The sequence below is a fragment of the Podarcis raffonei genome, chromosome 1 (genome assembly GCF_027172205.1).
Source record: "Podarcis raffonei isolate rPodRaf1 chromosome 1, rPodRaf1.pri, whole genome shotgun sequence".
Lineage (NCBI taxonomy): Eukaryota > Metazoa > Chordata > Lepidosauria > Squamata > Lacertidae > Podarcis > Podarcis raffonei.
This window is the reverse complement of record NC_070602.1, coordinates 38,803,449-38,816,825: the sequence shown is the minus strand read 5'-3', so window position 1 is coordinate 38,816,825 and position 13,377 is coordinate 38,803,449. Positions and strand designations below refer to the sequence as shown.

Genomic DNA, 13,377 nt, shown 5'->3' with positions numbered 1-13,377 from the left:
GATCTCTGCCCCTTCTATTCGTAACAACCGGGTTTAGATATAGAAGGTTGGATCCAAAGGTTGTGCAAGCAGAACACAATTGTGCAACCCATCTTTCCACATCCCTCTTCTCCCTTGGAGCCTCCTGTGTTCCTCAAAAGCCTCATTAGAAGGTCATTTACACTCCTGGGAGGCTGCAGTTGAAGGAATCGGCACCAATTGTGAAAGTCTCGTCTCAGTAATGGATGAGAGCCAGTAAACTGCAGCTCAGACCAGATAAGACTGGGGCTTCTGTTGTTTATGGTTTGGTAACCTCTAAGTAGGGACGCGGGTGGTGCTGTGGGTAAAAGCCTCAGCGCCTAGGGCTTGCCGATCGAAAGGTCGGCGGTTCGAATCCCCACGGCGGGGTGCGCTCCCGTTGCTCGGTCCCAGCGCCTGCCAACCTAGCAGTTCGAAAGCACCCTCAGGTGCAAGTAGATAAATAGGGACCGCTTACTGGCGGGAAGGTAAACGGCGTTTCCGTGTGCTGCGCTGGCTCGCCAGATGCAGCTTTGTCACTCTGGCCATGTGACCTGGAAGTGTCTGCGGACAGCGCTGGCTCCTGGCCTCTAGAGTGAGATGAGCGCACAACCCTAGAGTCTGTCAAGACTGGCCCGTACGGGCAGGGGTACCTTTACCTTTACCTTAACCTCTAAGTTAGATTATTGCAAGGCATTATACATAGAGCTACCTCTGAAGACAATTCAGAAACTTCAGCTGGTGCAGAATTCAGCTACCAGGTTGCTCACCAGGGCCAAACAGTTTGAGCATATACCTCCAAACCTGTCCCAACTGCACTGGCTGCCAATTTGTTGCCGGGCCCAGTTCAAAGTGCTGGTTTTAACCTATAAAGCCTTAAACAGCTCAGGACTGCATTTCCTCAAGGACTGCCTCTCCCATTATGAACCAACCTGGACCTTGTGATCATCATCTAAGACCCTTATTTGTTTACCTCCTCATTGCACCCATCTTGCCATTCATCTTCCCAGCCAAGTTATTCTTCCTAGCTGGTTGAGATGCTCTGACTCAACACCTTTGAACGTCAGAGGTTGAGCCTCGCTGTTCCCGATACACTGCCTGACTTCTCACTCTACAGCTTTCTGGAATGCAGTCTCTGCTGACAACCCAGACACACGCCATCCTGTTGCACATAAGTTTATTTTGCATCTAAAGCTTCCTTTCAGGCTTATTTGACCATGTATTTTAGAAAGTCTGTGGAGAGTCCTCTCCTCCATCACCATTCTCTAGGCCAGTGATGGCCAAACTTGGCCCTCCAGCTGTTTTGGGACTACAACTCCCACCACCCCTAGCCAACAGGCCCAGTGGTCAGGGATGATGGGAATTGTAGTCCCAAAACAGCTGGAGGGCCAAGTTTGGCCATCACTGCTCTAGGCCAACCCTGTGGCACCTGTAAAGGGCTTGACTCTGAAATAAAGTTTGCTGAAATAATAAACCCATCTTTTTCTTTTTAGATCATCTTTTCAGTTTCATCTGCAGTTTTTTAGCTGTCAAATGACTGTTTCCATCACTTACAAGCTCCATCCACCCAGGTCTTTATTCTTGTTGACATCTGCCATATCATAATTACTTATTGGGATGGGAGAGGAAACAAGTACAACAAAGATAATTATCATCATCATCATCATTTTGCTGTAACGGGTATTGCTTGATACAAGCAGAAAACTGCTCTAGCAAAATAGCAGTACATTTCCCAACACTATTGTGTGTGTGCACACAGTACCAATTCAGCTTAAATAATGGTCAAATACACTGGAAAAGTAAAAGTAAAAGTAAGCTGAGGATCATCTCATGAAGTTTAGATTTACAGAGTTTAGAAAATTTATTTATTTAAGATGAAGTCATTTAGAAGTGGCATTTTATGGCTGCAAGATATCATGTCGTCATGGTTTCTAAAATAAACTTCCGGAAAATCTTTAGAAAGTGCTCCAGTTACCGAGCTTACTTCTGTTATTATTTTTGTCCTGTGGTGTGTTGATGCATATGGTCATACTGGAAATTTAGGAGTATCCCCTTGGCAATGGACGCATACAACAGTCAACCTGGAGAGATGCATGCATATTCACAGAAAAGAGAGAAGGGCAATAGAAGAAAGTTCAGGATCCCAATCCCAGAAATTGAGTTAATTTTCACATGCCCATCAGGTATTCACAGCTTGCAAGGCTCTTGGATCAATCCTACTCAGTATAATATAATTTAAAAATAAACACAGCATTGAAGATAGCCATCTGTATTCCTTTCACAAACCTGCATTATTTTTTTTTATTCAAAATCCTTTATTAGGCATATCACACCTCACATTAACAAACAAACATCATATACAGACTGTATAAAATACGGGCTCAGCGAACACAATTTATCCCAGTCCTATTCTTAACTCCAAAAAATAAATCAATGTACATAAATAATATAATACAACACAGCAACATCACCTACCATTAAAACCACTAAGTCTCTTTATCATGGCCCATTCTTTCTTCATGGACAGCACTTAAAAATTCAGCCGCTATTAAAGTAATTTTATCATCGCTGTCCGCCAGCAGGTCCTGAACAGTTGGTTGTGTAAAAAACTGTCCATTAAATTTTAGGGCCTCAAATAATTGTCTTCTGGCATAACTGCCAAAATCACAGGAAAAGAATATATGTTCTAGAGTATCGGGTTCCTGTTTTCTGCATTTACAGAGACGCTCTGATTCTGGGATAGCTAAGTATCTTCCTCTCACTACCGCCGAGGGAAACATGTTAAATCTGGCCAACATAAACAGCCTACACGATTCATGTTTCTTCAGATTTGTCATGTATCCCTTTTGGAAATCTCTACACAAAGGGAGATTTAGGTGAATAGGAGAGCAGGTGCTGCGCTTTGCAACCTCAAGCATGGCGAGAACACTTTTTTCTGTGAGGGTCTTCCTGATAATTTCCCATATATCTTTGGGATCAGAGATTTCAAAATCAGTTAAAGTGAGCCCTATCGAATCCAGTTTTCTCCTACAAATCACTGATAGATTGTAGATTGCCCTATCACTTAAAAGATCGTAAAGTATAGTATTAGGGGATAGGGCTCTATAACTGCATTATTTATTATTATTATTATTATTATTATTATTATTATTATTATTATCATTATCATCATCATCATCATCATCATTATCATTATTACCCCGCACATCAGGCTGGGTTTCCCCAGACACTCCAGGCAGCTTACAACATATATAAAAACAAAATAAAAACATCATTCCTTAAAAACTTCCCTAAACAGGGCTGCCTTCAGATGTCTTCTAAAAGTCCAATAGTTGTTTTATTTCCTTGACATCTGAAGGGAGGGCGTTCCACAGGGAAGGTGTCACTACCGAGAAGGCCTTCTGCCTGGTTTCCTGTAACTTCCCTTTTCGCAGTTAAGAGAACCAGCAGAAGACCCTAATATCCATGTGAATATTGTTTTCTTTGTAGGGTTGTGACGTGTTTCTTGGCAGAGGCTCTGATAGCTCAGTGGTAGAGCATTTGCTTTGCATGTGGAAGGTTCCTGGTTTAGTCTTGGGTATCTCTAGCTAGGGCTTAGGGAGATTTCCACCTGAAATCTTGGAGAGCCACTCACTGCCAGTCAGTATGGACAAAAGTGAGCCATAAGCTCTGACTCATTATAAAGCAGCTTCCTGAGCCCTGTCCCAGGCCTAGAATTTTCTCTTCTTAAAAATGGTTTGCATTTTCCTCTACTGAAAAAGAAGTAACAATGTCATTATCTAGCATGATGATATTATGAGTGATTTTTGCTAACTCATTCCCTGTAATTATCAATATAAAGAAAATAAACCATATGGGTTGTAGTCTACTTATTTTGGATGGGACAGATGGCATTATTGATGGATGGAAAGATTCCAAATGTTTATAGTATAATGAAATAGCAGCAACTAGTTGCAAGAGTTCATTCTCATTCACTCAGGCATATTATTGAGTTGTGGTTGAACTCTATCATTTACTCACAGCTCTTTAAGGACATTGCAGAGCTGTGTTACATAAAGGGCAACTCTGCGAAAAACTCCCGCCAAGATTCCTAGGTGTGGTGTTGTTGTCCCCCAGCTTCAACTAATTGTCTCCTCGTTGCCCTTTCCAGACAAGTGACCAGCTAATCAAATGAAGTGCATGGCAGAGACGCTAAGTGTGATAGCATCATCACACAATGTGTAATGATACAAAACATGGTGCATTGGGGATGATGGCACGCGAAATGTCTCGTTTCACACATAGGCAAATGTGTAGCATAAATTCTATCTTTGTCTTCTTTGGCGACCATACATAGACTGCAATAAATATAACTTTGGTTTTGATATGGAAGGCAGTGGTTCTAATCTTATTTATTGTTTTCTTCTGTTTTTGATGGGTGTTGTCTGGAAAAGCAACCTAATTTATTTTTTAAAAATAATAATCAATAGATAAATAAATAAGCCTGTCCTGTTTGTCAGAAACTTTTGCATGATTCAAATTACAGTTATAATTCACGTCATACTATTAAAACTGCTTCACCAAGCACTTCTGTATGGAATCAGATTCCAAGGAAGGCGATTTTGACTAAACATTAGAAAGAACTTTCAGAAAGTAAGGGCTGTTTGACTGTGGAATGGAATATGATGGATTCTCCTTCATTGGAGGTTTTTAAGCAGAGGTTGAGTGATCATCAGTCAGGGATTCCTGCATTGCAGGGAATTGAACAAGTCGACACTTAGGGTCCCTTCCAACTCTACAATTATATGATGCACAAAAGCCAGGTCAGATCATTCTGTTTTTGTCATATAGAGTGTAACTAAAATCAAAAGCATTGGCTTTCTTTTTGCATGAAAAGTGGTGAACTAAGAAAACAGTGATGATTATTTGGGATGGTGGCATTGGAAGCGCATTCCGCTATATCTGGAAAGCCTGGATAAGTTGGAAGTTATTTCCTACCTCCCTTTATCCCCATCCCTATGTCACCTTCCAGCTGAACTGCTGTTTCTCCTGGCCTCAGAGAATGTATACATTGGCTGCTGCAGTAGCAGCAGCAAGCAAAGGAAGTGATGAGACAGGAAGGAGCAAAGCAGGGAGGGAAATGAATGTACCAAATCAAGATGGGGGAGCCTAGGGTGAGGATTGGAACATAGTAGAACCAGGAATTGGTGAATGGGTGGCATGGCTAGGGAGTGGGAACCAAAGAGTAAGAGGAAATGGGAAAGAGGCTAGGCCCATCTCCTCACCTGAAACTACAAGAACCTCCTGGGGACAATGTGAATCTCTTAGACTTTGCACTTCATCCACTCAATCACTGTATCCTTGGAAGAATCACAGAACAGCAGCAGAAAAATTAATCACGTTGCTCTCCTTTTTAGAAAATCTCTTGTGGTTATATTAATGTAGCTGGTCATGCTATTGAGGGGAAACCAATTAGTTTGAAAGATATTGCTATAAGCTTCTATGAGGTCCCGTATAAATCCAGTTGAAAAGTTATAGATATAATTAGCTAGTATCTTCTGCCATATCAGGATTGTGGCATTTATTCTGCATTGAAATGTTGTGAATGTTCATTGACTCTAGCATTTAAAAAGCAAGATTCCTGTACAAAACATCCAGTAAGACTTTCATCTTGTGTCTTACAAATTTCATTTCCCAAGGGCCAGGATTATTTTTTTAAAAAACGCTTTTGTATTCTTGTGAGGTAATTATAACGTAAATATTTAACACAGGTCACACTTAGATAGAACTCTAAATGTCTTTGGAATTGCTGTGCCTTTTGAAACTGGTCCACAAAGGAACATAAAAAGATTGTAATGCTTTTAAAAAAGCAAACAGATAAGAATAATCAGGGGAAATAGGTCAGTGAAATATGCTATACATTTTGAGAAACCTGCATAGATTGCAGCATTTATAATTGAACATAGTCACTGAAAGAACGATGAAATGGTGAACAATGAAGGACATGGCTTAAATGGCTTTAACTACAGCCTTTAAAAAATGTATAAAAATCCTTGAGATTAATACATGAGAGACAGAAGAGAGTGTTTGGCGGGAACAAGGTGAGGATTGATTCAAACTCCCCTTTCACATTTGTGTCATCTTTATTTCAGTATTATTTTTCTTGTAAGAACCTTTTAATTGTACTGCTTCCTAAAGTAGACTAAGGATAAGCCAGATAAATAAACAAAACTCATGATTACCAGGATGAATAAATACTGAATTGTATCCTGAAGGGCAGCCTGGGTGGGTGGAACTCTGAACAATAGTACTAAAGGGGGAGGGTATACCTGTGGCAAGGTCCTGCTTTCCAGAATGGTGCCGTTATGCATGCTCGTGGCAGGTGGATGGGAGCATGGAGAGAGGGAGCATAGCAAGGAAGTTTCTTGCTAAGCCAAGAAAGAGGATTTATGGGAAGGTCTCAGGCTGCAGGGGAATGTTTAAGCCCTGCCCCAGTGGTAACATACGACCCTCAGGCCTCGCCAATTCAGGACCAACCCATTCCGAATCTCACATGTTCATGCAGGTCTGCCAATTTCTAGTACCAATGGTGGGCTTTAAACAAGCTCAGTGATGCTCTGTTCATATGGAAGTGCTGAAAATAGGTACCTCCAGCATGGTGTCATCTGTAAAATGTCATAGCAGAAAAATCTCTTGCCTCCAGGACACCTTTCAGCAAGAGGGTCCCATACCCTATTTAGATAGTGAATATTTCCCTGATACCTGCTAAAATGGAGACCGTTATATTTACTCTAGCAAGGGGAAGCAAGGCGTTCTATTCCCCTCACCACGTACTCTCTGTCTCTCCCCCCAAACTGGCACTCATTGGCTACTGAGCATGCCCAGTCCTCACTGGTGTGTTTTGAGAAATTCTCCCTTAAGTTTGAAGTTTTGCAGTCGTAAGAGTTCTAGTGAAAATACTGATACATATCTCTTTTTATCTGTTATGGCCTTACCTCTTTCAACATTCACCACCTGACTTTGCCATTTCAAGAAATGAGGCCTTGAAGGGCTTCAAAGAAAGGAGACCATTGCTCTCCCACTGAGAATCTGCCCAGATCTGTAAGAACATGTCTGTATAATGTTTGCTATGGAATAGAGAAGATGTGTCCAGGCCATGGGAGAACAGTTCAAGGTGACACCCCGCCCCCGAGACAGTTCCACAGCCTTGCCTATCCATGAGCTCAGTATGTTCTGTTCCTTTATTTATAGTGCTCAGTGTCCGCTTACCTTATTAATTTACTCATTTTGAATTATATCTGTGTCAATTTTACCTGCCACTCTGAAATGCCAGGGACCCTGACTAAAAACGCTTCTATTTGGAAGTCAGCCACATTGAGTTCCAAGGAGCTTACTGCCAAATAATTGGGCTTTGGAAATGTGAGATACAAAAGTAGTATATCTGGTCCTTTTTGTTTTGCTCTCATTCAAGCCTGGATACTTACAGTGACTTGAATGTGAACTACTGCTATTTTAATGCTGCTTTAAACTTTCACACAGCACACAGTGCCAGCCACTGACCCAGCAACATGTATGCCAGCTCAGCAGTGAATAATCACTTTAACTGCTCTGTGTTTTTCTTCTTCATCCATGAAGCAGAATAAATGCTTTTGGCTTGTATAATGCATTCTTATAGCACTCTGTCAGATCTCTTGTTTGTGATTTGGGGTTTTCATAACCCCCACTCACCACTCACTCTTGTGTGTGTGTGGGTCTGTCTGGAAAAAAATAAGAGAATACATATATATATATATATATATATATATATATATATATATATATATATCTGCCTTACAGGGCAATCCTATAACAGATCTACTCAAATGGAAGTCCTATTGAGCTCAGCTGGGCTTTCTCTCTGATAAGTAAGTCTAGAACTGCAGATTTTGCTTTGTATAGATCTACAGTGTTGACCTGCAAAAATTAGCATAGTACTCATAATTGGTTATTTATAACAACAAGCCTTTAGTTTTCAGTATAAAGCCTAACGGGTATTTTTTTTAAATAAAAAAAAGTTGTCCAGATACGTACTAATAGATGAGTAACATAGCACTGATGCATGTTGAGTTTAGCATTGCAATAGGTTAGTCATCGGTCAATGGGAACCTCAGTTTACACTAACTGCAGTTGAGCAATTAAAATGTTGGCTTCCAGTGTCTAGAGATTGACATGGGAAACTGCTGAGCCTATTAGCTCTTTCGGCAGCCTTTGCTACCATGGGTGTTTGTCACAACCAATGGACCTGGCAAGCTTTCTTGGCACTCCTTTTGAGGGCTTGCATTCCTTCCTGGCAGGAAGCTGGTGATAGTGAGAGGTTGCGGTTAATTACCCAAGGACCTTCCCTCTGGGCCAACCGTTTATAGTTGCTGCTTGGTCCAAAGTTTTTAAGAGCGAATTTGTAGCTGATTGTCCGCACCTTCAGCCACATGTCACTGTTATTAGAGAGTGGGTGTGGGATTTTCCTTTGCATGCTAATGGCGGGTTGTGCCCAGACTGAGGAGAGTTGCTGTGGTCGCACATGATTGTCCATCCGGCAGATGTCAGAGTTATGAACATGTGGAAGGAGATAGCCCTTTCACAGCTTTTCTTGCTTTTCTTTTCTTTTTGTATTTAATGCCCAGTATTTCAGAATTCTCCTTTTGTGGGAGTACAGGAGACTAGAAGAGGAACTAAATGTTGAGTTATGGCAAACTTGGTTATTGTGATGAAATTTTGTCTGCAGCTAATGGGCAGAACTTTGACTTCTTGTACCATTGTCTCTTGCTGCCCCATCTCTCCTCTGAACTGAGCTGGCAGACTGACAGTTCACACAAGTCGGAAGTGGTGTCATGAAGCAGATGGTTCCCCACTCACATCCACCATGATGGTGGTACTAAGACTGGGCCGTCCCCTATTGTCAAAGTTTAAGCTGCTCCTGCAACTTCATATTTGGACTATTGCTATACTAGTTACCATATTTTCCCATGTATAAGGTGCACTAGTTAAGCTGCTCCTGCAACTTCATATTTGGACTCTTTCTATACTAGTTACCATATTTTTCCATGTATAAGGCGCACCCTATTTTGAGGGACTCAGTATTAAGAAAATGGGGGGGTGCACAGAATTGTCGAGCTTTGGGGGGATTTCCCAGAGTTGTTAACCTTTTTTGGGTGGTGTCAAAAATCGCTTACACAAAGGGCCGACGCTTACACTCGCACGCATACCCAAATAAACCTATCGTCATCCTGCAAGCAGCCGCCAATCGCACTGCTGATTGCTGCAGCAACACACTATCGGCACCAGCCCTTGCCGCAGCAAACTCCCGCCCTAGCACCGCTGCAAATCTCCTGCTCACGGCTGCACCCAATCTCCCCTCCCACCAATGCACCCAACTTTTTAACATACTTTTTCGGTAAAAAATAAATAAATCATCTTATACACAGAAAAAACGGTATATCAATAAATGTTGCACTTGTCATAGAATATCTGTTAGTTTTTGAGAAAGTATTGAATATCCGAGAGTGTGACAATGACCTCTCCCCACCCCCGCACCATGAATTCAGGCATGAGAATCTGCCTTATGCTGAATCAGATCACTGGTTCATCTAGCTCAGTGTTGTCTGCCTTGAGTAGTAGAGGCATTCAAGGATTTCAGGTGGGATCTCTCCCAGCCCTACTTGAAGATCCTGGGGATTGACCCTGGGACTTCCTAAATGCAACTCAGGTGCTCTGCCCATGCACTATGACCCTCTCCTATTGGCCTTCTAAATCAAAGGCATTGCTTTTCTCTTATTTCAAATGGCCAGCATTTCCTCTCAGGCATAATACTGTGACTATGTTGGACTAAACCGCCGTCTCTTTCTCTGCCATCCTAAGGGCTACTGAAAGAAAAGAAAAAGAAATATTAAATACCTGCACTATATTGCCTGGAGTAAGTTCTGGAGTAACAAAATGCCACATGTTAGCTAAAGGTGAACCAAATCTTCCTCCCTGTGGGGTAGGAAAAACCCATAGCCTTTTTTAAAGGAAGGTTTTCATAGAATCATAGAGTTGGAAGAGACCACAAGGGCCATCGAGTCCAACCCCCTGCCAAGCAGGGGTTTACTGTACTAAAGGAAGGGACCAAGGATTTTTTTTCTCACTGGTTTTAAACTTAGAAAGAAGGGTGGAAAGTATTGCATAGCACCTGGAGCATGTATAAGGCATGTCTCTGCTGCAAATGACCAAAAGAAGGCAGCGGAAGTGATTGGTTCAGCACTAGTATTGTTGTTGTTGTTGTTTAGTCGTTTAGTCGTGTCCGACTCTTCGTGACCCCATGGACCAGAGCACGCCAGGCACCTCTGTCTTTCACTGCCTCCCGCAGTTTGGACAGACTCATGTTTGTAGCTTCGAGAACACTGTCCAACCATCTCGTCCTCTGTCGCCCCCTTCTCCTTGTGCCCTCCATCTTTCCCAGCATCAGTGTCTTCTCCAGGGAGTCTTCTCTTCTCATGAGGTGGCCAAAGTACTGGAGCCTCAGCTTCACGATCTGTCCTTCCAGTGAGCACTCAGGGCTGATTTCCTTAAGAATGGATGCGTTTGATCTTCTTGCAGTCCATGGGACTCTCAAGAGTCTTCTCCAGCACCATAATTCAAAAGCATCAATTCTTCGGCGATCAGCCTTCTTTATGGTCCAGCTCTCACTTCCATACATCACTACTGGGAAAACCATGGCTTTTACTATACGGACCTTTGTTGGCAAGGTGACGTCTCTACTTCTCAAGATGCTGTCTAGGCCTGTCATTGCCCTTCTCCCAAGAAGCAGGCGTCTTTTAATTTCGTGGCTGCTGTCACCATCTGCAGTGATCATGGAGCCCAAGAAAGTAAAATCTCTCACTGCCTCCATTTCTTCCCCTTCTATTTGCCAGGAGGTGATGGGACCAGTGGCCATGATCTTCGTTTTTTTGATGTTGAGCCTCAGACCATATTTTGCGCTCTCCTCTTTCACCCTCATTAAAAGGTTCTTTAATTCCTCCTCACTTTCTGCCATCAAGGTTGTGTCATCTGCATATCTGAGGTTGTTGATATTTCTTCCGGCAATCTTAATTCCAGCTTGGGATTCATCCAGCCCAGCCTTTCGCATGATGTATTCTGCATATAAATTAAATAAGCAGGGAGATAAAATACAGCCTTGTCGTACTCCTTTCCCAATTTTGAACCAATCAGTTGTTCCATATCCAGTTCTAACTGTAGCTTCTTGTCCCACATAGAGATTTCTCAGGAGACAGATGAGGTGATCAGGCACTCCCATTTCTTTAAGAACTTGCCATAGTTTGCTGTGGTCGACACAGTCAAAGGCTTTTGCATAGTCAATGAAGCAGAAGTAGATGTCTTTCTGGAACTCTCTAGCTTTCTCCATAATCCAGCGCATGTTTGCAATTTGGTCTCTGGTTCCTCTGCCTCTTCTAAATCCAGCTTGCACTTCTGGGAGTTCTCGATCCACATACTGTTTGAGCCTTCCTTGTAGAATTTTAAGCATAACCTTGCTAGCGTGTGAAATGAGTGCAATTGTGCGGTAGTTGGAGCATTCTTTGGCACTGCCCTTCTTTGGGATTGGGATGTAGACTGATCTTCTCCAATCTTCTGGCCACTGCTGAGTTTTCCAAATTTGCTGGCATATTGAGTGTAGCACCTTAACAGCATCATCTTTTAAAATTTTAAATAGTTCAGCTGGAATACCATCACTTCCACTGGCCTTGTTATTTGCAATGCTTTCTAAGGCCCATTTGACTTCACTTTCCAGGATGTCTGGCTCAAGGTCAGCAACCACACTACCTGGGGTGTACGAGACATCCATATCTTTCTGGTATAATTCCTCTGTGTATTCTTGCCACCTCTTCTTGATGTCTTCTGCTTCTGTTAGGTCATTACCACTTTTGTCCTTTATTATGGTAATCTTTGTACGAAATGTTCCTTTCATATCTCCAATTTTCTTGAACAGATCTCTGGTTCTTCCCATTCTGTTGTTTTCCTCTATTTGTTTGCATTGCTCGTTTAAGAAGGCCTTCTTGTCTCTCCTTGCTATTCTTTGGAAATCTGCATTCAATTTCCTGTATCTTTCATTATCTCCCTCGCATTTTGCTTGCCTTCTCTCCCCCGCTATTTGTAAGGCCTCATTGGACAGCCACTTTGCTTTCTTGCATTTCCTTTTCATTGGGATGGTTTTCGTTGCTGCCTCCTGTACGATGTTACGAGCCTCCATCCATAGTTCTTCAGGCACTCTGTCCACCAAATCTAAATCCTTAAACCTGTTCGTCACTTCCACTGTGTATTCATAAGGGATTTGACTTAGATTGTATCTTACCGGCCCAGTGGTTTTTCCTACTTTCTTGAGTTTAAGCTTGAATTTTGCTATAAGAAGCTGATGATCTGAGCCACAGTCAGCTCCAGGTCTTGTTTTTGCTGACTGTATAGAGCTTCTCCATCTTTGGCTGCAGAGAATATAATCAATCTGATTTCGATACTGCCCATCTGGTGATGTCCATGTGTAGAGTCGTCTCTTGTGTTGTTGGAAAAGCGTGTTTGTGATGACCAGCTTGTTCTCTTGACAGAACTCTATTAGCCTTTGCCCTGCTTCGTTTTGATCTCCAAGGCCAAACTTGCCAGTTGTTCCTTTTATCTCTTGCCTCCCTACTTTGGCATTCCAATCCCCTATAATGAGAAGAACATCCTTCTTTGGTGTCACTTCTATAAGGTGTTGTAAGTCTTCATAGAATTGGTCAATTTCAGTTTCTTCAGCATCAGTAGTTGGTGCATAAACTTGGATTACTGTGATGTTAAAAGGTCTGCCTTGGATTCGTATCGAGATCATTCTATCATTTTTGAGATTGCATCCCAGTACAGCTTTCGCCACTCTTTTGTTGACTATGAGGGCCACTCCATTTCTTTTACGAGTTTCTTGCCCACAGTAGTAGATGTGATGGTCATCCGAACTGAATTCGCCCATTCCCGTCCATTTTAGTTCACTGATGCCCAGGATGTCAATATTTATTCTTGCCATCTCATTTTTGACCACCTCCAACTTACCTAGGTTCATGGTTCTTACATTCCAGGTTCCTATGCAATATTTTTCTTTACAGCATTGGACTTTCCTTTCGCTTCCAGGCATATCCGCAACTGAGCGTCCTTTCGGCTTTGGCCCAGCCGCTTCATCAGCTCTGGATCTACTTGTACTTGCCCTCCGCTCTTCCCCAGTAGCATGTTGGACGCCTTCCGACCTGAGGGGCTCATCTTCCAGCGTCATAACTTTTATATGCCTGTTGTCTTTGTCCATGGAGTTTTCTTGGCAAGGATACTGGAGTGGCTTGCTGGTTCCTCCTCCAGGTGGATCACGTTTGGTCAAAA

The 13,377-nt window shown here is 42.4% G+C and overlaps 1 protein-coding gene across 3 annotated transcripts in view; it reads left to right on the top strand.

Annotated features, from left to right (window-relative positions):
- The window catches only part of DPH6 (diphthamine biosynthesis 6), a 248,942-nt gene that overhangs the window by 176,933 nt on the left and 58,632 nt on the right, over nt 1-13,377 (top strand). The window lies entirely within an intron of this gene.